Source organism: Rhea pennata, chromosome 1, assembly GCF_028389875.1.
Source record: "Rhea pennata isolate bPtePen1 chromosome 1, bPtePen1.pri, whole genome shotgun sequence".
Lineage (NCBI taxonomy): Eukaryota > Metazoa > Chordata > Aves > Rheiformes > Rheidae > Rhea > Rhea pennata.
Window position 1 is genome coordinate 72,811,560 of NC_084663.1, and position 27,291 is coordinate 72,838,850.

At 40.1% G+C, this 27,291-nt stretch overlaps 1 protein-coding gene across 8 annotated transcripts in view; it reads left to right on the forward strand.

Moving 5' to 3' along the window:
• The window catches only part of SOX5 (SRY-box transcription factor 5), a 650,623-nt gene that overhangs the window by 185,582 nt on the left and 437,750 nt on the right, over positions 1-27,291 (forward strand). For 7 of the 8 annotated variants that reach the window (XM_062591596.1, XM_062591577.1, XM_062591562.1 and 4 more), the window contains one exon: positions 11,390-11,452. The exons of the other annotated variant lie outside the window; for it this stretch is intronic. The gene's annotated coding sequence lies outside the window, so the exon portion shown is untranslated. The remainder of the gene's footprint in view (positions 1-11,389; positions 11,453-27,291) is intronic. 8 annotated transcript variants of the gene reach the window in all.

Here is a 27,291-nt window from a genome sequence, read left to right on the forward strand (position 1 = left end):
ACCATTACACTGTGGCAGGGAGTAATCAAATCATTAGTTGTTGCCTGTTCATGCTCTACTCTCAGCTGGGCTAGAGTAACATGATGTAGCTGAGCATAGAGCCTCCAGCACGGTGGGACAGGCTGTGTCCTCAGCATCCCTGGCTGTCTCTGGTTACTGACCTTAAAAAATAAAATAAAAAGTTTTTTTTTTTTACGGTGGTTAACATCTTAAATTGTGCTATGGGTGAAAGGGATGAGCACAGGAAAAAAGCTTCAAGAGGAGCAGTGAAGGGAATGGCTTTGTGTTGGAGCCTCAGACGCAAGTTTGAATCTTGACAGGGTCAGCAAAGCCTTCTATGTTTCTGATTTCCCTTTAGCTTACTAAAGGTTTTATGGACAAGACCTGAAGGTGTGATGTGGTTTTGTTCAACATTGACATCCAGGTTCTGTGAGGCCTTTTATAGGTGCATAAATTTGCTCAGCTGGCCTAAGTGATGTTTCTTTTTGTTCTTACTCATTTTGCAGTGATTTTCATCCTCTCTGTCCACAGCAGCAGATTTCTGTATTGCTGGATGTAAAAGACTCATGCATTCATTCATAGTAAAGCACTGGCTGATTCTTGGTGGGGGTAGTGGAGGGGAAATAGATGTACTGATGCAGAGTGTCGCTGTTGTTATCAGATTTAAGCATAATGAAATAGGCAGCGTATTCAAAGTCAAGGCACCCTGTTGCTGACGTGCCTGGGCTGGACAGGGTCCTCAGCTGCTAAGCAGGGATGCTTGGATGTGCCACAGGGTTTCGGAGAGAATCCCACTGCAAAAAGAAGTGCGTGCCAGTATTGTAGAGCGCTTGTGCCAGCCAGCTTGCAGGGTTGATTTGGCATTTGGCGTATTGGTAGCGGCTGCCAGTGTGTGGTGGAAGAGAAGGGAATAGACAAGAAAAACGCATAGGCGTTTAATATAAAATTGTAAAATTACATGCTTTGTGCCATATGGACTCCAATATTTTGACAAATCTAAGGCCAGAATTCATCATGCCAGGTTAGAGTTTTAGTTCAAAAACATATGTATTACTGTCCCCCTGAGTGTTTGAGTTACCATTTTTCATAAAGAAGAAAGATGTTTCTTAACCTTTTTCAGTTTCTAGTTCTCTGCTGTGCTACCAACTGCTCTCTCCAGTGAACTTTTCTTATTGTGTGAAAGTTTAAAATACTTCTTACTATTTTTAGTAGAGAATCTTTATAGTTAAATGTTGAAGATACTGTGGGTTTGCTTTCTGAGCTTGCTTTCTTGACGGGAGTTTTTCTTTTCATGGAACCAAATGGCTGTTAACAAAAGTTATCTTAGACCTAGGCTCGATTCTTTCAGTCAAAAAGAAAGGGGAAAGGGAAAGGAAGAGAAGATGAGGGAGAAGACATAAGCAGGACCAGCAGTAATGGCTGGAGACTTACTATGTGTCATGTAGAAGTCCATCTTTCGGATTCTGTGTGTCCTGACTAGGACACCCTCCCTACTGCACCGGTATAATTGGGATTTTCAAGGCTGAGGTTTAAGCTTAGAGATATGGACTGTGGCCGGTTGGCAGATTCTACTTTATAACAGAACTGTTGCGATTGACTGCTGTAATCTGACCTTCTGTGTAAGGTAAACTGTCGAATTTTGCACTATAATTTTTTTCATCAAGCACCTAGCGTTTTATTATACCAAAGCAGATTTTTCAGGATTTCCCTGTGTTAGGTCATGTTTGTACAACAAGCCTGGAAATGTTTTGGAAATGCAATACTATTTTGCACTTGTTTCTCTTGTGGATGCTTTGCTTGGCCACTGATAGGACCTTATGAAGTTTTAGCTTAATCCACTTAAAAGCAAAGGTAAGCCATACAAAGGCACTCCTAAAATGGAATAGGGATGCTTATGGAATTGAGCTGTTCTGCAGCTGTTTTTCAAGGATGGCTCTTCATGTAGACAAGTTAACAGGAAGACGACAAATCTTAAAGATCCAATTTTTGTAGAGTTTAGGTGTGATTCAATCAGTATTTTTGTTCATCCCACTACAGAGATATGAGATGGATATGAAATTCAAAAAAAAAAAAATCTGTGTCCTTTTAAAGTTTGGAAACGTTGAGATGCAAGATTTAGATAATCTTTAATTCATGTGAATGTAAGCAATATCATGATTATCTGAGGACTCTAAATGTGTATCTATCTCTAACTGATCTCAAGATCAGCTAATCCATTATCATAAAGCCCCTTCTTTGAGAGAGGGAAGAGGTGTGTGGAAATTTGAAAGAACAAATTCAAGCAACTAGTTTCCCTTCACTTTTTAAAACCAAATAGTGAGAGAGGCATTAACAAGCCCCAATTTGGATGGTAACGAAACACTGCTTTGAAGTTTTAACTAAATTTCGTTTCTTGTTCTCTGCTGTTGCCTGTAAGACTCAGAAAAATTGGACAAGCAATGATTAGTATATAATAATGTATGTTCAAACAGCTTATGGTATTATGAAAACAAAAATTCAAAAGGCCAATATACTGACAGTTACAACCTGTCTAAGGGGCAATAGGGGGGGAAACTTCACAAAAACAATATTCTGATTGCATGCAGCTACCCTGCCGAGTCAAATCTTAAATAAATTATACATATATAGCTGTACTGGAGCAGAGAAATGAAGCAGTTTAAAATGTTCCTGTTCTGTGCTTTAGGCAAAACCTATATCCACTCTATGTCCTTAAAGCATCCAAGCTTTGAGCTGTTGATTTCGGTATCCTGTCACAAAAATTGGGTGATACTTGGTGCTTCAGAGACCAATGGAAGAATCCAGCTTTGTGCTAGACAAGCTATGGGGGAAAGTGTGGGTGAGAAACAATCTCACTCTGACTCTTTGACGAAGCATCCCTCTCTCTTAATTATTTCCCTCCAAGTCCCCTCTACCCTCTTGTGAGGAGTCATGACCAAATACTGAAATGTTGCATCCTTAAGGACACTTGCCAAGCAAGAGGCGACAGCGCTGACAGTTCCAGAAGTCGATGCTGTCTGCAAGGTGCAGCTAGGGTAGGATTCTTTTCTTTTCCCCAACAGCATCAAATTTATGCTTCCCAAAATTCAGTTTCTAAGCAGCTGAAATTGTTCAGAAGTTTGGGTCGAATCTGGTAAGTAATCTCAGCCAAAATAAAGCTGAAAATACATTTCTGAACACCAGAATGATTCATTTCATTACTTACGTTTACTGAAATAAACCATTTTGATTTCTTGGGATTTCCCAGAAGACTTAGTAACCACATCTCCTACATGCTTGTCATGAGGCTATCAGATGTCTCATTCTGTCTCTACCTAAACTGAAGGTCTCAAATACAGCTTTCCTTCTCACATGCTATTCTTAACCTATGTATACATGCACTCATACGTATTTCATTGAGGGAGAAAAAGAGTAATTCTGTAGTCTTGGGAGCAGATGAATCCGTGTGAAAGTAAATAACTGGGCGCAAATGCCTCTGTCAATGAACGTGGAAATGCTTAGGCAGAGCATCACCTGGGAAGACTGATCAGTAGACTGATATACCTCTGCTTATGATGCTTACTGAAGATGTGAGACACAAGGGTTCAAGTCCTTGCTCCCGAGTAGGTTAGGAATTTAAATCCTTATCTTTGGTGAGTACTTCAATCCCTAAGACGCAATGGTAAGGGAGATTTTGAAAGCTGCATCTTGCAGACAGCACCGACTTCTGGAACTACCAGCGCTGCCGCCTCTTCCCTGGCAAAAATGTCCTTAAACAGCAGCTATTTGCATAGCTCTGCTTTCAACAGTGGAAAATAAGGCTTGAACTTAAGCAAGGAGAAATAACTCGGTCATTTAATGAACACTTTCTGACTTTGCTCGGATTCTGTGAGTTTCTCAGAAACAAATCACACTTCCTAAACTTTACCCCAAACTTGCATTATAGAAATCAAGAAATAATATTCTAGAAGTTTATATACTACACAGAAGGTAATGCAGTTTTGGTCTTGGATAGCCCCAGAATCAGTCAAATCATTAATGGTAAACCTAGCACAAAAAGGCATAAGCAAACCATGCAGGTCTAAGTCTCAGCACCTATATGGTTGCGTGCTGTCACAAACCTCTTGTAGTTCTGTGAAAATTGCCGGAGTTTCAAAGTTAAATCAGAATCAGTTAGCAAGCAATCAATACTGCGCTGAAGGTGGGAACCAAATTTTGCTCTGTTACTTATAGGTTTTATTTGATACGATAGATACTATTTGAACTTATTTTAAAAAGTTTATTTCAACATTACTTAGGCACAAACAGAGGCTAATGTGTCTAGCTTTCAGATAGCTTGTTACCATTCGAATACTCTGTAGATAAATTATATTAAAAGAAAAAAAAAAAAAAAAAAAAACTGTTCCAGCTTCTGACTCATTCTAAATGGAGACTTAGCTCTAAGTAATCAAAATTGCTTTGGTTGTGCATTGCAGCATTAAAAGCCTTGTCCGCTAATTGAGTGAAGCGGCTCCAGCGAAGCAGCCGTGCCCCCTCATTATGTGATCTCGCAAGTGCTGTTTGTCATCGTCGCTTGCCGGTCTCAATCTAACTCTACTGCCGGCGCAAATTAACGGTAATCCGTTATGACACGCTGCGTCCTTCCCCGTGAAACGACAATATGGAGCTCGCAGCACCCTCGCCCCGGCAGCCCTCTCCTCCCGGTGCCTCCCCGATCCTTCCCGCGCTTGGAGATGTCACCCCTGACTTGGCCTTCTAGCTCCGGCCTCCGAACGCGTGCGCCGGGATGCGCCGCGGGTGGACGGTGCCCGGCGCTCTTCCGCCGACCCGCCGCGAGGAGGTGCGCGTCGAACGGAAGGCCGTGCTCTCCGGCCGCTCGCGAAGCCTCGGTGCCGAGGGGCTGCTCGCGCTTCGGAGCCCGCACCCGCGGCGTGTCCCGTGAAGCAGGAAAGGCCGGTGGGTAGCGCTTCCAAATCAACGTTAGCAAACGCGTCGTGCGTTCGGATGTTAGAGGGCGATCGCTGTACGTAACCGCTGCTGATAAACGCTGTTGTTTTCTTTTTGCTTCCATCCTGACTGCAAGAAATGGTGCCAAGGAGGAAACCATTAGTCAGGGGCTCTGAACTCACGAATTCCAGGCCGTGCTCTGCTGCGGATTTCTTCGTGACTTTGGGAAGGTCGCTCACTCTCCCTTTAATAATAATCTCTACTTCTCACCTTTTTGCTCTGCTGTCCTTTTAAATTATAAACGGTGCCGCAAGGGCTGTCCCTTGCTTTGCATGTGTACAGAGGCTCCTGCAAGGAAGCCCTGATTTCATCTGGGGCTTCTGTCCCAGATTCTCAGCTGGTGTAAACTGGCAGAGCTCCACCACAGTCATTAAGTATGTGCGAGAGGTCTATCGCGCATCGTCATTGCTGGAGAGATGGATCTTCAGCTGGTATGATCTTAGCTTCCGTTAAAGTCTAATTCTCATCTCGTTTCACTTTTTTCTTTCCATTTAAAATGAAAACGAGATATTTAAAAACAAAATTAAATATTTCTGGTTTAAAATATCTGTTCTTGAAACAAAATATTTTCCTTTCCTATTTCTGGCAGGATAATTAGTAAGGCTACGTTTGCAATGTTTTATAATAATTTTTCCCCTGAAAATCAACCTGCTGTCATTTCTCAATTTAAAGTATTGTTTTGGGAAAGGGGGAACAAGAGGAGGGAAGTTTGGATCAAAATTCAGCATTTTCAGTGAAAATTTCAGAAAAACTCGTAACTTGTGAAATCAGGCTTGTGGATCTGGGCTCATCCTAACTAACTTTGAACACTTATCTGAGGTCACTGACTTTTGAACTTTGTCACCTGAACTTTTCTTTATAGTCAACACAAAGAGAAAATTATTTCAGCCCTCATTAGAGCCTAATGTCCTCTTGGACAGTCTGTCCATCTCCGCTGGAGAGGGATCCTGGGGCAATAGTATTCTTGCCTGTGCAGCTGAATTTAAGTTTGGGTTAGACGTCACTTGCCACAGGTCATTGGTTCTGCAATGAGATTTTTATTGATACTAAAAGGTCTGTAAGACTTGATAACGTGTTATTATAGGAATATAATGGTAATACCTGACTCATCTACAATGCTATCCTTGAGTAAGGAGGCTAATGCCATTACCCTGATTCCATAGGTGAGAAACTTGAAGCAAGGGAAAAATGACTTGGCAAAGGTCAGCCAAAAAAAGACATTGGCAGGTTTTAACTAGACCGTAGATGTCTCTCAAGCTACCACACGGTGCTCCAGGTGGTATTTAAGCTTCCACAACAGAGTGTGAAATGCAGTGATGGCAATGCCACTTCTCCTCCACTCTCCGCCCACCCCTGCCTCGCCTTGTTTGTCCAGACAGAGCAAAAGGAAGTTTTTCTCCACCCTTAACTCCTGGAGTCATGTTTTCCCGTGATAGACTTTCAGCTAAATATTTTCTTTACCCCTATGGATTAAAAGATCGAAGAAACCAAGTAACTAATTCCCTCTAAGAGTTCTTGTATAAAATCTCACTATACCTTAGTGCTAATCCTGTGATTTTTGGGGGGGTTCTGTCCTATGCCTGGCAACAATATTTCCAGAATCTATTGCATCTTAAAATATCCTCTGTGATTACAAAGACTTTTTCATGACCAAGACTTAGGGCAAATACTTTGGAAGCTGTATCTCTGGGGATGTATCAAAGAAGAAGGCTAGGTCAGGATTATTTCTGACCACAGAGGAGAAGAGGCCGTTTTCAGCCCTGGGTTCATGATGGCCCTGGTTGATTGCACCAGCACTAAGTTAATTGGTTTAATTTGAGCTGAGATAAATCTATGTTACATGGAAATAATTTCTTAGAGTGCGATACATACACAACCTGTGCTACAGTCAAAACAATTGTTTTAGATGCTTCAGGATCAATACTAGAGATAACAGTAAGTACACCTCCAAATGATATTGCAAAAAACTCATTTTTTCCATTTGAGAAAGGTTAAACATCTTGACAGTTCTTCCTTTTGCGAGGTGTCTTATCTTTCCGTTGAAAACAATGGTGAAAGTCCAACTGATTTCAGTATCGCAGGATCAAGCTCCGGGTGTTGCAGAGCATTTACACGCTTAATTCAAAGATCTTTAGATTCCTTGACCTGGAGCAAAAACATCTTTAATTTAGAATATATATAATCATTTTTTATGAGAGCTTTAACTTTCTTAAGTATAATCAGGTAGCTATTGTATAATTTAAATGGCTAGTGTTAGTTGTGTAATAATAACAAGTTACATTTATATAGTGCTGTATATTCCATAAGGATCCCAGAAGACTTTAAAGACTGAACAACAAAATATATAACAAAGTAAATATTAATTACAATTATGCTATCATTGAAAAATATGAGGATATTAAAATCTGGGAGTCTGAGGCTTGCTTTTGTTCACATATGAATTCATTAGCCAACCTTACCCAGAGTGCCAATGGGTTATTATGGTTTCTACTATATCTGATTTAAGAAATGTTCTGTCTGATATTGTAGTGATACTAGAGAAAAGAGTGTTAATACCCTTCTCTGGTTGCCTACAAAACCACCTTCACTTATATGAGTCCCTAAGTGGGGTGTTATTTTTGAACTCTGAGTCACTTGAATTCAACCCTCTGTTCATAGGGTGACTGTTCAGCTATGCTGGGTTCTTTGAGGTTCATTCCTTATTGGTTGGGGGAAAGCGAATAGGTTATCTCCCAAATGCCACATGCCTACAATACCAGAATGAAAGGTCATATAGCACTTTGTACAAGCTGTTCACCTTCTCTTTTTGTGTATGTAAACTATGAAAAAGTCTAAACTTCATCCCTGTTATTATCAGTATTGGGTACCAGCATTAACACCTCCCTCACGTGAATGGAGCACTTTGTACCTCCTGGAGCTCCTCTTTCAGGCTTCTCTGGACTCAAGTGTGTGGCTTTGGGCTGTTTTTCTGTAACCAGACATTGTCAGTGCTGGAGAAACAGATGAAAGTTTGAGGGATGTTAATGTGTTGCACTGTAGCATCTCATCTGATTTGAGTCTTTGTTTCTCTGGTAACAGTACAGAAAAACTGCAGGTAGGATTTGGAGACCCACAGCTGTAGGCACTTCATGGCTAAGTCCCAGTATAATAAATTCTAGCCTAATTCTAAAAGATTCCCACAACACTTTGAAATCTACATGAATTGTAAAGTTATCACAATTGTCAAGGCAAGTTGTTTGCACCCAAAAATAAAGATAGATCACTCTTAAACAAGCTTTGGGATATCTGAGAGAAGATGTAAAATACTACCCTCCCCCCCCCCCCGCCCCAAGAGCTTGAAGAGCTCTTGCTCATCAAGATGTTTTTCAGTTTCTGAAAATATTAATACTTTCTGGCTTTTGGCCATAACATATGAAAACACTCTACTTAAATCACTTCTTAATCATAATTCTTCCTTCATTTCAGAGCTTGTCTTTAGTTTCTATTTTTCTTTTTAATACTCTAATCATTGTGTGAAAGTTGTTCACCAATGCGCTGCCTTGTTTTCAGATTTGTAATGAACCCTGAGGGATTTTTACATTTTGTGGTTAAAGTTTTGCATGGGTCTTACTGTAAACCTTTCACAATTTTATGTCTTTAATTTGTTTAGTTTGGGGAGATGGAAGAAAGGGAAATGATAACTGAAAGACAAATTTTCTGCTCCATTTCCTCTGTGCAGCAGATGATAACTCACAAATACAGATATTGTATCTGTTCTCCCCAAACTATACTGTTATCCCCAAAAGACTGAGACCTAAAATATGGCCACAAGTAGATCCACTGATTGCCTATTTTCTAGTCTGTAGTCTGCAATAAACTTGCTACAATACAGTTAGAAGCCTAATCTCTGAAATTGTTCAAACATCCTCGAATAAAGCTTCAGGTAGAACCTTCTCAAGTCCTTTTCTCTACCACAATGATTTGCAAATCCAGATCTGAAAATGAAGATAGCATTTTAGGTCATATAATTCTGCTCCTCTTAGCACCAAACTTTGGAGATTAAAAACAGACATAACTTCTGTGGAAATGCTATAAAAGTATTGTTTCTCTTATAAACTGGATTTATGAATGGGTTGGTGTATAATAAGAATTGCACTTGTGCTCATTAGACCTTGGAACAGGACCCAGGTCTCTTCACCCATCAGTGATATACAAACTATTAGAAGAATGCTGAGTTCCATAGTGTTTTATATGTCATGTTATGTTTGACACAATCCTGTTATAAATCCAAGTATATGAAACACAAATTTCCCTTCTGTATGGGAAAGTGTAGCTTTCACTTTACTGCTCCACAGTCTACTAGACTGTAGGAGATATTCCCTGTTGTTCTGCTTAAAGTTGCCTTACGTTTTGAAAAGTCGGGATAGATCCTATTGGAAAAGAAATTAGCCAATGGCATCATCTTGTCTGAGAGAAAAACAGTATTCTCCCTTTAGATGGACTTGGGGGGGGGGGTGAATGCATTTTTCTTTATATGATCTAATTACTAATTGGGATTTAGGCACTGTAGCCATCATTGTTAATCAGAGTTATCCTTTGAGAGCAGGAACTAGAACCCCTTCTTCAATTTAGGTAAATTTAAATCTCTATAATCTGAGATTAAATAATCTCTGCATGTTACCAGCTCTAGCCTTACCTTCTCTGCATATGGGCCATCTACTGAAAAGTGATCAAGTGCATGTGTGGGTGACAGACACCTCACAGAATATGACTGGTTTTGGTGAAAGTGTCAGTGGAAATGATTGAATTTTGTGGCATAAACATGGAAAGAAAAGGGAGATTAAATGGAAGGGTTTTTTTAATATAAAAACAGACAGTGTACAAGCGTACATATGAAATCCTGGTGGATTTATGTACAATGTGATAATTGCAGTGGTTTTAGAAGGAAATAAAAAGGAAATAAAATTTAAGAAAGATTAACTCAAATCAGAGTTTGTTTTTACTGTGATCTATATTTTTTAGAAGAGGAGTAATATGCACTATGGTATAAGGAATGACAACACGTTAGCGGAAGTACATCTTTAAAAGTAAGTAGTCTTTGTGTACGAGAGCGTGAAACTGTTGAAAAGAAACTGCTACTTTCACACTGTCATATACAAAACTCATGATGAGCCCAGCACTGAAGTGTAAAGAAAGTCTCAATTGTCCCTTCAGGAAAAATAGCACATGACTTCCAGCCTAAACAGTTCTGGGTTTAACTGTTTTACATTTTGGTATCAATCTGTGAGACTCAAAGAAGGAGAGATGATACAAATAAGAACATGGAAGTCCTAGGATCTGTGTGTGGATTTTTTTTTTCAGAAAACTCTTTGCAAAACACCTTTAATACTTCGAAGAAATATTTTAGAATTAACGTCAAGATTGGGAAATAAGTGGACATTGTTGTTACTGCACAGTCTATAAAGCGTCTCCTTTGTATGTATAGTGTGCAGGAAATACAAATAATAGCTGATTAGTAGTCTTGACTTAAAGCTCTCTGTTTCCTGCCTGTATCGGATAAAGCTCCTACTGATGGATCAATCATTTAATCAATCTACTAACATGGCCTTCAGCACTATAGTATCTGAGTGCCTCCCAGTGTTGGAACGCTCAATACTGCTTGTTTTTTCTCCAGTTACTCTGTACTCTTTAATTTGATTTTGTTACGCTGATGTAAATCTAAAGCTACTCCATTGATTTTTGATGGGACAAACCAGGGTTTACCAGCCTAAAAAGCAGAACCTGACCTTCTTCTTGCAATCCCCCAGCTATTATGAAGTATAGTAATAATACTTACTGGATTTTTTTACTTAGTCTCTCTTCTCGTTGTTCCTGCTGCATCTTTCCCCCCCCCCCAATCTTCTTCCTCCTCCCCCTATGCTGCTGCTTTGAGCGAGATCCAAAGCCCATGGGAACTGATGTCAGTCCTAGTGCTCTTGGTGCCCGGGGATCGGTTTCCTGCCTGCCCCTTCCTCCTCTTCTCCCCTCTCTGGACTGCAGAGGTTCCTTTGCCAGCTTATTTCTGTATTATTAGAGACAATTGATTCTCGTTAAAATGACGCGTATTTTTGTGGTTCCGTGTGTAAGCACCTCACCCCGTACTGGGACCCCATCCCTCTCCTTTCCTTCACACCCCTTGCCTCGCTCTGTTTGGTTTTCCTTTTGATGGCATCCTCCTCTCCTCTGAATGCTGCGAGTCTTGCTGGCCCATATCAGGAGGGCCTGATCCGACTTCTGTAAAGCTGAAGGGGAGAAACCCTGCTTATTTCCTTGGGGCTGCTGCTCTGGCTGTAGCGCACGTGGGAGAGGTTCTGCGTGAGATAATTGTGGCTCCTGCTTTGATACACGTTTTTTTTTTTTTTTTTTTCCCCTCTTCTCCTCCCTTCAGTGTTGCAAGCAGAAGAAAACAGCAAGAAGAGAAGTTGAGAATTTAAGCTGGGAGACTTGGCAGGTAGGAGGTGTATTTTCTTGCTGGCAGAGGGTGCGTTTCTGGAAGGGCTCGTGCGAACGGGAAGCTGGCTGGCTCGGCTCGGGGCATCCGGCTGGCTCGGGACTTGCCAAGTCGGGCTCGGCTGCCTGCTCCTGCGCCGACTGCGGGCAAACGCCTCGCTGCGCTGCGGCCTCCTCCCTCATCCGCGAGAGCTGGGCAGAGCTACTGCCGTAACTCGGGGCGGAGAAACGCAATAAAGGCCGCAAAATAGCGAGGTGTTGTAAGAGGTGCCAGCGCGCACTAGCTGCTTGGACAAAGTCGCCCGATGCAAGAACCGCGCCGTGCAGACAACTGGGCGGTTGTTTGCGCTGTCGTAAGAAACGTTTCGATAAGTTCCTTGTGTGATATCCATAGCTTTCCTGCGTTTTCTTATTTGAAGTCTCATTTGATTATTGTAGTCTCATTTCCCGTTCTGTGCGGTTTGTAAATAGGGTGGAGGCGAAAAACTGCATAATCAAGATGCAACATTTGCCTTCATATAAAAACAGAAAGCACAGTAAGAAGTTTGGGGAGCCAAGCACTCGTAGTTAGGAGCTGTCTTTGTGAACTGCAGCTCTTTCCAGGAGTACTTGAGGCAGATCCGAGGACAAAAGGCTTTTCTCAGGGACAAAAGCCGCAGCCAGGCTGCCAAATTTCAAGCCTTCCTCCAAAGCTTGCGGTGCTGGAGTTTCTCAGAGGAAGAGCTCAAAGACTTTGAAGTGTAGTATTCCTTAACCTTGTCATTGGAAACAGTTGGGCTATTTCCAAAATGTTCAGCCTGAGGCAGTCATGCATCATAGATAAATCGGTCTAAATGGCAAAATATTGGCAGGTTATGAACAACTGCAGGTAGTGCATTTAATGGGTTCTGTCAAGTAATCTTAAAAACAGATGTAGCTACTGATCCAGTCAGTTATATCAACTGTCTTGCAGTCTTTTGTAGGTTCTTACTGAGGCAAAGCTATTGATACGTAAGATTTTCCTGGGTGAGATGGCAGGATTTGGCCCTGTGACACTGTCCTAGAAGTTATAGCATATATTAATGGGCAAGGTTTCTGCTTGAGGAATGACTGATGTTTGTGCTTCTGTAGCTTCTTTTCATAGCATACTGTGACAGCAAGCACACTTGATTTTCTCTTGCTTGGACAAATTTGAGAGAATATATTCTAATTTCAGTATTCAGACCTCCAGAAAATGAAAATAACACCAAAATGAGCATTGCCACATTTGGCATTGCCTGCTGTGTCCACCTGTTGTGCGTTGTCTGACATGTAGATAAGCAGCTCTGGGGGGGCAGCAAGTGCCTTCGTTAGTTGTCTGCGCAGCACTTTGTGGTGCTGTGCTGGCTTTTGGAGAGGCACCTAAGCGCAGTACAACATGAGAAATGCATAACTGCTGTGCCAGAAAGTTTGCAGGTGCATAAAGCAAGCTTGGTTCACCCCCCAAAGGTCAAAGGAAGCTCTTTGCTGATAGAGAATAAATCATATTCTAATCTGAAATAATTTGATCCCTAACACTTAAAATAAAACTCATCAACACCAACTGAACAGCAGTACTGTAAAAGTAGACTTTTAATTGTGGAATTCCTAGTTTGAGAATGAAGTATCTGTTTTCACTGCGTATCTCATTAATAGGCCTCTGACATGAGCTAGACATGAAGATGATTAGGGATGCGTTGTTTGGTTTAGAGGAAGTTATTCTCTGAGTTTTTTTTTTTTTTTTAATTAATTTGCAGGTGCTTTCTTGATTTCTTGAAACTTTCAAAACCGTATAATGGCATCTGGTTTTTGCTCTGAAGCTAAATCATCTCAGCAAACCAGTGTAATGCATCAGGTCATCTCGGTGTGTATGCTAGTTCATATGTTTAGTATTAAAGATCAGTTTCTGTGCTTTTTCATAACAGTTTAGATGCCTGCTAGGAACTGGTAGTTAAAGTATGGCAGACTTCAGATAATTCTTCAGCCTCTGTTTCCATTGCCTTTGATCAGAATGCGTTCAGATCCCAAATATTTATAACTTAGCTTTTCACATGTTACTTTTTTTCACAAATGTACCTATCCACACAGCAGAAATAGTTAGGGATTTCTTATTATTGTTCCTTAACACATAAATACTGTGTTACTATAAACTCCAATAAAATTCAGACTGTAAGTGCATGTAAGAATACAGAGACACAGTCTTGCTGCAAAGAGTTTATAGTGTTTTCATATATACTCAAATATATGTATAGAAATACATAGCTTTGTTATCCCTGCAGTTTAACATCTTTTCCTTGTCATATTAAAAAAATGACAAGAGAAAGATTAATCTATAAAAAAATTTGAACCATGTGGCCAAACTTGTTTTACTGATGAAAATGAAAAGCAGACACAGATTGAAAGGGGGGGAAGTTGTTTTTCTTTTGAGATAGGTTATCTTAAAGTCATTAAAAACAAATTATTCAACCTCTTCCCAAATAAAATAAAACTTTTTATGACTTTTTCTTCCTATAAAATTTTGAGAAAGAATGGATATTAGTACAATTGCAGAAACTTCTTCCATACAGATGTCGTAAAGCATATTGAATCTGTGATTTGCAATTTGGATGGCCATTGTAGGCTGGAGAGCACAGCTTTTTTGAGATGATGAAAAAGAGTTAGTCTGGGATTGTATGCTGGCTTCCAGTTTGGTAAATAACAAAGCTGTGCTCAGGCAAATTCTCATTATGGTCCTGTTATCTGTTGCAGATATGTTTTTGGTCAACTTGAGGATTTGGGTCTACGTTGTGTGTGGCATTGGTGGGAAGTGGGCTGGGAGGAATTGCTCTTGTTACATTACTTCCCCTCCAGAAAGGTCTCAAAATGAAACCAACTGCTAAAGTGGTAAGGTACAAGCTGGCAATATTTGCATGCGTTTCTGAGTGTGGGTGGGAGAGGGAGGAAGCCCACATTCTTGTACACCGTTTGCTTTCTGTGTCATCCTCAACGTCGAGATCTGAATCTTTTATTTGCATGGATTTGCTTTAATTTTGATTTGCTTTGTGCTGTTTTTCGTACAAAGCCATGGCTGAGGCTTGTTTGCAGGAGCGGTGCGCGAGGGGCCGCTTCCGCGTGAGGCTGAGCAGTAGACTCACCTGCTCTGAAGAGTGTCGTGTTTGTGTCGAAGGAGCAAGTCCGTGCTGTACTTTGTAATGTTTTTTTCTCAGAGTGTTGGTGTGCTGAGGTGGTTACTGTTACGTGCTAGTGCGTTTCAACTGCAAGAACCTCTGTGTTGCCTGAGGAGGAGATTAGGATCATTTTATAGCACTGAAGAGAATTTGTGGGAACTTTCTTTCCTTGTCCCTTTGCTGATTTCATCTTGCTGGTGAGCTGATTATATGTATGTGTAGCTCGATTCATTTTCCTGCTAACAAATTTTGCCTGCTTTTTATAAATACTTTTTAAGAAAAATTCCAATGATTAAAAAAGCATTGCAAAGTTGCACCTGAAGATAAGCTATTCCTTTGCCTTCCTATTATTCTATTATTTTGCTTTCTCCTATGAACAAGTTTTTTTTTTTTTTTTTTTTTTTTTTTTTGGTGTGTGTGTGTCTTGCATGGAGATACACTTTTTGATAGTAGCATCATTTTCTTTCTGAAAACCAGGTAACAGGAGTAAAGTGAATCAGTTCTTGAAAGCTCTAGTATTTTATTCGCACATCCTGGTGGGAGGTCCAGCCGCTGTTTCCAGCCCTAGTCGGCCGAATCAGGCGTCTCAACCAGCCCTGGCATGGCTGGGCCAGGTTGGCAGTCGGCCCAAGTCTGCCCTGAGAGCAAGCAGGGGCAGGGTTTCCGGAAAGGTTTCCCCTCCTTTGGCTTTGAGGCTTTCTGAGGCTTATGAGTGGGTGTTAACTTTTGTGTTCCTTTTTTTTTTTTTTTTTTTTTTTTCCCCCCTCCTTGCAAGGGAGAATACCCTTTATTTAGGGGAAAAAAGTCAAGAGCTTTTATCTGGGTTTCCTGTTTTCCATGCATATTCAGTATTTTTTTTTTTTCCGGGAGGTGTAAGTCCAGCTTACCTGGAAGCAGTGTACATCTGGACTGTTTTTCAGAAGTGATAAATAAGCCTGTTTTTGAAGCTGTGTAGTGTGTGGGCACCTCAGAACCTGTGAAAATCAGCTAAGTGAAAAATTTTTCAGTTTTCCTTGAGCATCTCTGCAAAGTTGGTTTAAAAAAAAAAAAAAAAAAAAAAGAGAGAATTCAGTGCTATGGAGCTGCTAATCTTCACCAAGATACTGGTCAATGCAGTGGACAAACCATTCTTGCTTCACCTCTGGTCGTGGCTGTGACCATTTACAGACCTGCAGGAAGTTTTTGTCTCCTTTCCTCCCTCCAGTAAGATAGGCTCAGTGAAGGACAGAGGCTACCTTAGTTATCAAATTCAGTTCTGAGATGCAACTAGTATTCAGGATATGTGCCCATGTGAAACATCTTACTGTTTTTCACTTCTGGGGTCTTAAATCACTTTAAAGAAAGAGATATTAAACATAGATTAATGTAACTATGTGAATAAATAAGCACATATAAACATTGATTTCTTCAAGCAAATTAACTTGTTTAATATAAGCGAGAATGTACACGTGCACATTTTCTATATGAAAGCTTTGGGGTTTTGGTCACAGGAAGAGGTGACCAAAGAGGGCTTGACCCTCTCGTTCCTGCGTAAAGGGTAATCCTGCCCCAAGGACTGTAGCTCTCGTTGCCGATGCAGGTGTTTGGTTGCTCCTCCGGAAGGAGGACTTCAGTTTTTAGTACTTACGCTTCATGGATCAAAGTGCCCTTTGGCTGTGGCTTCCTCTGAGGGAAATAAGATCTGCCAGAAAGTTATCTGCCACATAAGCTCACCACAGAGTAGCTCACAGTTGTTAGACCATTTCCTGACACGGTGCAGGGAACTTCAGGTGCTGGAAAGGGCCTGTATGAGCAAGGCTGAGGCCAAGAGAAGGGAGAAATATTGAGTAAGAGCTCAGAAAATGATTTCCAGTCACAAGACTTAATATAAAATGAAGCATCTCTAAAACAGGATTGTAGAATTCGATTTTTGAGTTGTGGTATACGCACAATTATAAGCTTTCCAGTTGAAGTTTGACCCATCATACTGAAATGCTGTCACCAGTATCATTAGCAAGCAAAGTGTTGATAACGTAGTCAAATGCACAGCAGAGTTCTGGCTCTTAAGTGTCTGGACTGACTCCCAGCACTAGAAATAGGAGTCAAACGGCCATTGCTTCGCCTGTGCTAACATACACCCCACCATTAGCAGTCTGAAGGCAATTTTAATAAAATACATAGCCCTGCTGAGCTGGTCACAGAAGATAAATAAGCAATGTAGAAAAGAGGCTTTTGTTTAAAAGTGATTATTTAAACTATGCATTACAGGTAATTTTCCTTTACCAGTAAAGCAAATGCTATCAGAATTTCAATAATAGCTTTGTGTTACTTATCTAGATAACATGGTATTGTTATCTCCATGAGCTTAAAATGCTGTTTTATTTTCATTTCTGTCAAATATAAAGATAAATGGGACCTGAAAATACATATAAACATGGGTTTTGCAACTTTTTTTTGTGAACAGCATTTTATTTTCCAACATTTTTATATTACTATAACAATCTAATGACAGTTTCCTAAACCGTGGACTTGATTTATGGGACCAGCTTAGAACAGTAGGGTGAGGAACATTTTCTTATTTTCTGTTTTGTGCAACCATACTGCGTTTCACAGTTAGCAGACACACGATTCTTTGAAAAAGTTTGTCAATAATAAGCATAATTGCATGGGAACTTTATAAAATGCATGCAAACATATCCAACACTCAGTGCTTCAAACCATACGTGGCTCAGAAAAAGCTGAGATGTCATTTTTACCTGAGAAATTTTTCATTTCCAAAAATGAGATGAAAATTAAGCCTGTATTCACCATTTGTCATCTCAGAACAGTGCAACTCTCAAATGGTCACAAAATGGTTTATTATACGGAAGACAAAGTAACTAAAAGAGGAACAGGAAAGCAACTTCTAAGTTTTCTTGAAGAAGTAACTTCTCTTTTATGAGATCTTTCACTGAGAGGATGGGTATTCTGCTTCATTGAAAATACACTATTTTCTATTCATATTATGGACTTTTGTGTATTTGGTATTTCAGTGATGGAGGAAAAGGTGATTGTTGCCTTGAGAATTTACAACTGATTGTGTATCTGAGTCTGCGTGAGGTTATCACCTGTAAGTGCCGTGTTGCAGCTTTTGCTTCTAGCTGGGAGGACTGTGGCATAGTTTGACTACAAGGGTATATGACAGGAAAGATGCCTGAGTGCATTAAATGCAACTTTCAACCCAACAGGATGGGGACTAAATTCTGCCCGTGTCTCTAACCTCGTGTTTCCTACCTGGTATCTCCAGGCCTTCAGAAGTGGCTAACCAGTAAGAACCAGAGGCACAGGGATTAAGTGGATTTTTAGGTCATTTAAATCTGGCCATGGTCTGTCTGCACTAGAGTTTCCAATTACCCAAAATGGAGAAAATGGCATTTCTCTACTTCACAGAAGATTTGTGAGGGTCAATGTGTTTAAGATTGTGACAGTAGCGTATGTCTGCAACTTACATAAGTAACAGATCAACTTAAATACTTTTAATAAAAGTGGACACAATAATTCATCTGTCTGTCATGGGAAAACTGTGGTGCTTACTATTGGCAAGAAATGTGAAAGAAGTGGTGGAGATCTTTTGATTAAAAAGTGGTACTGTTATAACTGTAAGTTATTAAAGCATCTACTTTCACACTGAATTTTACTTGTTTGCCTACCCACGCTAGAATTTTCATCCATGATGAGTAACAACCTTCATCCCACTTTTAGAAAGTTTCATCCTTTTGTTTTTTAAGCACTCCTGACCCTTGGCTTGTTTTCTTTGGCTCTGTCTTTTGGAGCAAGGTGGCCCTCTTGCCCGGGAGCTGGCATGTGAGGCAGACAGGGCAGCTCCCGGTGCTGGTAGAGCCGGCGCTGCTCTGCAACAAGGTGGGACTGGTGCTTCTTTGCCAGCCAAAGAGCTCGCCTAAGACCAGGGTAGCGTAGCTATTTGGAGCTGGCAGGCAGGAATCCAAATGCCATCGTCTGGCTGCGGAAAAAGCTAAAGATTTGTCTCCAACAAGCGACAGGAGCCAAGGTGCTGTCGCCCGTTTTCTAATTTTAGAGGAAGCACTGGCGCTGCTCTTACCTAGACAGACTCGTGTTATTTCTGCCCAGCCTGATCTGCCGCCGCAGGTTCTGTTCCAAGTCACTCAGCCCCGTTTCTCTCCTGCTTTCAGGAAATGGTGTGCTGTGGCTGGGAGAGGGGAAAGCCCTACTTTATTTCAGGAGACTTGTGGAAGGTCTGAGTAGATTTCAAGATAATAAAACTTATAGTTTATATTAGCTCTCTAAGAATAAGTTTTTATGGGAATGTTATTAATGCAGTGATTGATTTATTAAGTCTGTTTGATGCAGAAGGCTCCTGTGACAATGTGTATAGTGCCCACATATAAGAAGAGTGTGTGTGTCCTACCATTTGGTGAGTTAGGTGCAGCTGCAGAACAGAAGCAGAAGCTGGTAGAGAAGCCTGCAGAAGGCGGAAGAGAGTGGGTCTTCTCCCCAGTGACTGGAGCTTCTGTGATCATTATGCAGCATTTTCAGTCAAATTGTTCTGGTTTTGAGTTTTGATCTTAGACGTTAGTCTTCAGGCAAAGGTATAAAGGGGCATGACAGTTTTCTGTTTTGTTCTTCTTTCCACTCAGGTTCACGGGTCGTTTTTACAGCTTAGAGGCTTTGCACTGCAATGTGTTCACACAGACGTCCACTTTTCTGCCCCTTGCAGTTGTGTGATATTCAAAGTATCACTAGAAAGGTCTACAGTAGGGAACTGGTCAAAAGAAAACAAGGCTGATGTCAGGGTAGGTTTTATTGGTGCTCCAACTAGTTGTTTCATTGATCTCAGAACACTTTAGAAAAGTAAGTATAGTCCATATACACACACACACACACATATATATATATGTATGTATGTATACACACACACACATATATGTAAATGTGTGTGTATATATGTTTGCACATGTTTCTGTACTCATTTTGTCTTTGAAGAAATTGAGGCACAAGGAAGCGACTGCAGGAGGTTTCAGTAGCAGAACCGAAAGTCACGCAAAGCACAGAAGCGTGCTTTGGGATGTGGTTTGGTGATGCACATAACCTGAGCCAGTGGGCGATGCCGCTGAAACGGGCAGCCCTGCTCCCTCTCCCTCCTGCCGGGGCTGCACGCTTGCCCTGTTTCCCTTGAGCCAGCACTGTGCTCCCACGGGGAGCCTGTTCAGAAAGTTAAACGGACAGAAAATTAAAACAGAGGAGAACAGAGAATAGTTTTCTGCTGGTTTAGCTCCCTGAACTGCTGCCTCATGAGGTCAGACAAGTGCCAGTGAGACACTGTTCTTGGTACCATCTTAAACAGTGAGCACTAAGGGATCCATCACATTTTGAAAATAGCTCTAAGGACTCTGCACCCGATAGTTTACCTGTGCTTTTCTTCAAATACCCCATATTCACTTATAGTCTGAAATTGAAGAGAGCGTGTTGTCATAATTACCATGCTATTAAAATTAACTTTTATTTTGAGGTTTTTCAGTTTTGTAATCGTGACATGCCCAGTGCATAGTTATTCTGGGCATTACATAAATGATAATCAGGAATATCTTTTTGCCAAATGTGGCTGGAGATGGACAATGTAGGGAAGCTGATATTTATCACATGCTTCAAAGGTCATTTTGACCACCTTCATTAAAAGCTATACTTGCTTCAAGCACATCTTGCTTGATGGAGGATAAGTTCTGCCATTTTGAGAGGGGTAGTTTTTATTTATAATTGTGAATGTGTTTAGCCACATGAGGCTGTCAATCAGTGAGACGAAAGCCCAGTAGGATTATTTCTGTAAGTGGCCAATTTCGCCCTCCCTTTCCCTCCCAATCAAGGACAGATGAAAGGTCATGATTAAAACAGTGATTTCTCCCTAAATTGTAAGTTAACAGTTGAGCAACTGTTTTTTACCAAGATGTCAAAACTGTATTTTATCTTGAGGAAAGGGGAGGGGGGGGGAAAGAAAATTATAAGTTCTGGAAAAATGTTGGCAATTTTCCAAATCGTTGTGTTGAAATTTATTTTAATTATTGTACTTGTGTCAGTTCCTAGCAGGGGTAAAAGAAGGGGGGAGAAATAATTCAGTACAGTATTATGCAGCTATAGATTAAACAATTAATGGTGAACCTCTGTATCCTATTACTATATTTGAATTCATTATTTCAACAAATTGTTTTATGAGCCAGTGACTAGTGGATTTAACCATTTATTTAGTAGTCAAAACAGAACAGAATAACGATCATCTTGCTGAAATATGGCTTTATATTTTTGAATCTATCCAGGAGTTAACCTGAGATGGTCAAATCACGCAGAAAATCATGGGAAAGTTGTTTTGGGATGAAGTCCCAAGAGTTTAGCACTCTTCTTATGTGTGTAATCAAGCAGCTTGCTGTTTGGGAGGGTGCAGGCAGCTCTGCGGTGACCATTGCGACAGCTACCGCACCTAAAACGGCGGTGGATTTTTGCACAATCAGCAGTTTCTTGGAAAATACCTAAACTTCAGTTGTACGTAATACTCTTCTTTTGAATACATCTGTTGACCAGTCCTGAGTCAGAGATAATATTACGTGACTGATCATGGCCTGTAGATAATCACCAAAGTAAATACTTTTGTCAGCAATCTGTGTGCTCAATTTTGAACGTAAGATGTATTAACAATGACCAAATAAAAACTTTCTCAAGAGGTTCAACATAGGAGATTATTCAAGTATGTGAGGAAGAGCTCTCTTTGACATCACTGGAGTTTCTCTTTGTAATTAATGTTAGAAGTATCTTAAGACCCTCATGAGAGCATAATTGAATTGGGACCAAATATGTCTTCCTAAATATTATGTATGTTATTTTTTTTCCCCTAAGTTTAGCATAAAAGTGAAGTGCTGTCTTTTTATGTGATGAAATAACACATTTATGTGGACAAACATGACAAAATTAGTAGTACACTAGTCTCCGTGGCTTTTGTTTCTCCTTTCAGTGCTTCTTCTGTACTGCGGTGATTTCCTTTTCACATTGAAGAATGCTGTGTCTTTGTAATGTGTTGTAACATGTATATCATGTTCCACCACCACAAGGGATACATAATCAGATGCTCACTGTATCAGTGACCACCTGAGAGGTACAAGTAAAACTGGGTGAGGGCAGCTCTCTTTCCCTAGTGCACAGTTAATCCACAAATTGGTAATGCACTGAGCTCATGAATGAAGTAGAGTTGACTCTATTTGAAGAATGGACAGTGAAGTGTGAATCATTTCTGTGTATTGTTTTTTTTTAACTTCCAAATTTCTCTTGAAGAAAGGTCCCATGGTGGATTTGTATATAAACCTGATGAGTAGGTTTTGCCAATTTATTTTGTTCTCCTAAGCTGAGCAGTTACAAGTTTTAAATTCAACTGAAGTGCTTCCTTTTTTTTTTCTTTTTTTTTTTCTTAGCAGGAGATGATGGTGCCAGCTTCCTTACAAGCGACTTTCAGATTTGCTAAGAGACCTGACTACTGCTTTTATTGTTTAATATGCAAAAACCTTTTTCGTAGTCAATGTAAATTTAGATCTTCAGGCTGCAGAATATAGGCAAGACACCAAAACAGCCTCCAAAATGTGTGTGGGGCTGCGGTAGTCAGGGAGTGGATGACTTTCCCTGCCTCATAGTTGCTGCATACCATTCTGTTGCTTTTCCACTTTTGGGTGAGTTGCATAAATTGTAACATCAGGTGACTGGACTAAGAATGAAGCATGAGAAAATTTTTCTCAGGACTTTTCCAGAACATTGAGGGTGTGGATGATGAAAAAGACGTGTGCTAGAAGCTGTTGATCGCTAGGTGCGTTTTTAGGGAGAAGGGCTAGAAAAAGAGGTGTTGCCCAGGCTGGTTATGAAGAAGGATGTGCTATCTCTTTCTTCTTCTTTGCTAGCCTGGATTCACCAAAAATAAAGCATTTTGTGGCTTGGCTTTTAAAAATTGATTTATTTGTCGGTGTCTTTTCAAATGGCAGATGAAATCAGAAGTGTTTGGGAAGGGAGGAGGTTTGGGTTTCAGCTGAGAAGGCTGTATCAGAAGTCCTGATTTCCCATTGTATACAGATAGCTCAAGATAAAGGTCAGCGAGACAATTGATGTGAAGAAAAACATGGGAATATGGTGCTAAGGACACTGCTGTATTTTTATGTGTATAAAAATACAAACAGTAGCCTATTTGAAAGGATGAAAAGAAGTGGGGAAAAATAAATTTTACATGCACAACCCTTTCCTTCCCTTTCACTACAGGAGAAGGAGAGGGAAAAAGATAATTTGTTTCAAAACATTTTCTGACACTGTGAAATGATTTATAGACAAGGTGTGCTGTATACAAGAGCTTTTGCTGGCTGGCTTGGGAATGAATTAGGGCCCTATTCTACAAAAAGAAGTGTTAGCACTTTCTTTGCAGCCACCTTATGCTTCCATGGTGTGGAAGTCAAATGTAAATTCTGCCTGAATTGGGCCCTTATGGAAGCAGTATTCAAACAACCAGTGAGGAGAAGAGAAACATTCAGGTTGTGGGCCTCTGCACGCCTCAGAGTCCTTCGATCATTGCTATAATTCTTTGAAAGCAAACTAATAAAACTTCCTATTGACTTGCACTTGTATGTGCTTTGAGCATTTATTTACAGTCTACCATCAGCAGATTAAAAATCAATTAAAATCCATAAAAACAGCCAAAGTTACATACTCCTTTTTGCTGGTAAAGATTTTTTTGAAGGATTTTACATTAATACTTGCTGTGAAATATTACTGAAGATAATGAATCAGATTCAGGCAAAGGATGTGTCTTTAACTGTGCAGCTCTATGCGTTTTTAACTGTACAGAAGCCCTGCTAAGAACCTCTGTGTCTCTTGCCTTCTGCAGAAATGGGAGAATTTATGCTATTCATTTAACTGGAATAGAGATGTTGAAAGCTCTCCAATACTATTATGATAGATTCTATTGCAAATGCATAGGGAAACAATAATCTTAATGATAAAATGATAAGTTTAACACTAGTACATTAAAATTGAAAGTTAATTTTAGCACCACAAATGTATTAAAATAAAGGAGACTTTGATTTGTATTCATCATTTTCCATGGAACTCACACAGATTAATTTGGCTCTATCCTCAATTCAGAGAGAGGCTGTGCAGTCCCAGGGACTCAGCCCTGCCTGGGGCTGAGGAGACCTGGTTCTGCCAATGACTTGCTATGGGAGTGCTCTTTGAGCGTGTGTGTGTGCGTGGAGCAGGGGGGATGCTTCTTGATTTTCCTCTGCTTGTAATAAATAGTCATAGTGATTGTAGTACTTATTTTATTCATGTGTAGAATGGAAAGATGTAGTTTAGATTTCTAATTTCTGCTTTTGTGTTCTGTTTTATCTATCTTAATGCAATATTTACCTTAAATGAAACTTAACAGTAGCTAGGAAAGCTGCAACTTTTGTATTGGAGTGACGTTCGAGTATCAACTCAAAAAGAAATGCAGAGTACAGAAGTAATGCGTAAAAACAAGCCCTGAGAAAGTTTTTTTGTTTGTTTTTTAAGTGAGAATCAAGATAACTTGTGCAAACTTAATTTGGTCATCTTGCGGGTATTCTTGTTTGTACAGAGCTGATACAGCACAGTGATTCTATAGATAGACTGCAGAAAAGCTGAAAAGAAGGCAGTTGTTTTCTGAGAAAGAATCTGAGTAATATAAAGTAAATAAGGTATTTACACCAAATGCTGAGAATAAGCAAAATATCAAATGATTGTTCATTAAGCAAGCAGAATCCATCCTTTGGGTGGCATTTTATGAAGAAAAGATTGGCGTTAGGTATTTATAGACTACCGTAATGCATATTCACAAGACAACTGAATTAAGGTTGCATAGTCAACTTAGATCTCACATTTCTCTTTTTCTGTTCTTTGCTTTGCAACCTCAATAGTGTTTGTATGTGTGTATGAGTTCCTGAAAAACCCAGAAATGTCATCGCATTCATCACACTGACTCTACGTGATTCATTATCAGTGCCAGAAGCTCCCATCCAGCTGCAGAGACTTCTGCCCCTGCCGGCTTGGAGAAATGAGTCTAGCTAAGGGTTGCTGTCCTTAATCAGGCCAGAGGGAGGGAGACTTGGTGGGGTGCTGGAGGGAACATCTTGCCAGTTTTTCCTAAGCAGTTTCCCCTGTTTCCCCATCTCCTCCAATCAATTTGTATCTTGTCTATACTGTTAATGGTCATCTCCCCTTTGTGCTGTTTTTCCCACTAAATCAACTCTGGTCTCCACTTCTCAGTGGATCTCGGCATTCATTGCTCGTCCTCATTTCACCCTTCCAGACTATCAGTTTTTCATATTCTTAGTCTGCCTCACTACTGCAGCCTTCAAATACATGCTCACATTATTAATCTCCCCTAGCTCCAGATCGCAGTGTCCTTCTCTCTCTTCCTGAGGGTTCCTCAGTCCCTTCAGTTTGATCATAGCAGTATTTGTCCAGCTCCTTGTTCTGCTGTTGTTTCTAGGAACTCTTATTTTTCTCATTCACCACATGAAATAATTTCCTCACCTTGCCGTTCCTGCTCCCTGTCATCTCCAGTTTCTGTTTCCAGACTCCCCACCTCAATACCATTTTTTTGCCATTCAGACCTTCTTACTGTTCTTACATTCTCAGCATTGAACCCAGTTACCTTCTCTTCCAAGCATCCTGACCGCCAGAGAGGGCTCCGCTCAGAAAGCTGCACGCCCACTCAACCTCAGCGTGAGGTACCATCCCAGGGGCAAAACCACCTCCCCCGGGTGTCCTAGTCGGCCCGGGATGCTGGGAAGGGTGAGCATCTCCCTGCCAAAGCTGGGATCTCCCTAGCCTTTTGCTGTTGATCCTCAGAAAATCTCTGCCAGCTTTAAGAAATTGTTTTTGCATTTGTTAAATGGCAGAAAGACTTTTTCAAGAGTTGCAAATAATGCAGTTTCCCCAGTTGTATTTTCTGAAAGTTGTCCTGAAATTTTCTAAAAAAAAACAACAACAACAACAACAACAACAAAACCTATATACCAGTGTCAGCTAGGCATCTTTCAGTAAAAATTGAGTTACATTTCACAGAATTTCTAAATGAAACATTTTTTAATCTGACTTTTAGAAAAAGGCAAAATGCATCATCTTAACTTTAAAAATACTTACTTTTTAACTGAAAATATTTTGAGTTTTATCTGCATTTGCTTGCAAAGATTCAGATATTTTCCAAAATTTTTGCCCAATTACCTAAGTTTGTATTGCTAGTACTAGCAAATTATTTTACTAAATTTCTTACTATATTAAGATGCTGAAGTTTTTCTTCTTTCCTTTCCATTACTATGTATACCTCATAAAATCTGTCCAAAAAAGTGTCTTTTTGAAGCTAAATGCAGAAATACCATTGCCTTCAATAATGTCACCATTTCATTCCTGGAACATCGTATAACTTTACTGCTTTTAGGACAGATTCATCTGCCTTTTTATACGCTGAGCCCTGACTCAAAACCAATTAGTGTTATGTTTTTGCTAAATTGATTTCTCAAATAGAGGTGCTTTCTTGACAGGAATTTTGCTTTACAGGCGTTCCCACTGAGGGAGACTATTTAGGTACTGAAGTATTACATAGCAGAGGATCAGAATCTGTCCTCTGATACGATATTATTGAAAAAGAAAGAGAACCAAACTGATGATGCTTTCAGTGTTTTTCTTAAATGTGAAGAGCTGTGTTTCCAGATAAAGTTATGGTTCCTACACTTCTGAGTTATTGTAACATAAAATATTAACTGCCCTCTTAGAGCTATACAGTGTTTCAGTTCTTTCACAGCATATCGTTTCTCTTTTTAGCTATCTGACCTTTCTGCAATTCTTATAATCTGTGGAATAGTGCAATTTATCTTTTTTTTACCTAACATCTTTCTTAGGGTGGGTGAGTGGATGGATGGAGGGGATGCATATCTGTTCTCATTACTTTTTTCTGACTCAGTGTTTAGTCATTTTCTGTACCATTTAATCTGTGGAAAATTTCCCCATATGTCAGGCATATTTTAAACATGCAACTGAGACCTATGCTACAGTAATCCCTTTTTGGATCTGATGCTTAGCAAAGGGCAGAGTTTAATCTACTGAGTTTACAGCAATGAAGCTTTTTCAAATACTGTTATTTAGACAAATACCAAAACTGTGTCTTCTTGTTTTGCTAAACATTTAAGTCAGATTTCCCTGTGTATTTTCCTTTAGAAGTCTTATTTCTTTGTGTTGCCTATAGAAACACCTAGAAGTATTGGGCAAGCTTACTTTCTCATACTTAAATTGTGGAACTTCTTGACATGGCATATTACAAGTATTAAAAGTTCTCCCAAGGATCCAACCAGGACTGTTAAACATAGAAATACAATCTGTGGCTTTGGAAGTTCCTGGGTCAGATATCCCTCCATGCTTGTCTTCCTTGAACGTCTGGTATTCAGCACTGTTGGAGACAGGACACTGGGCAAGCTGCCCTTTGAGCTCACTGGTAGACTTATTTTAAAAGCACTTAGGAAATGTATGTCTATAATTATCAGATGGCTGAAAACTCTTAATTTGGTTTCATACCTATGTCTTGTTCTTGTAACATGTACTGTAATAAATATTTCCTGTTAAATCTCTCATCTGGATTCCATGTGTTTTT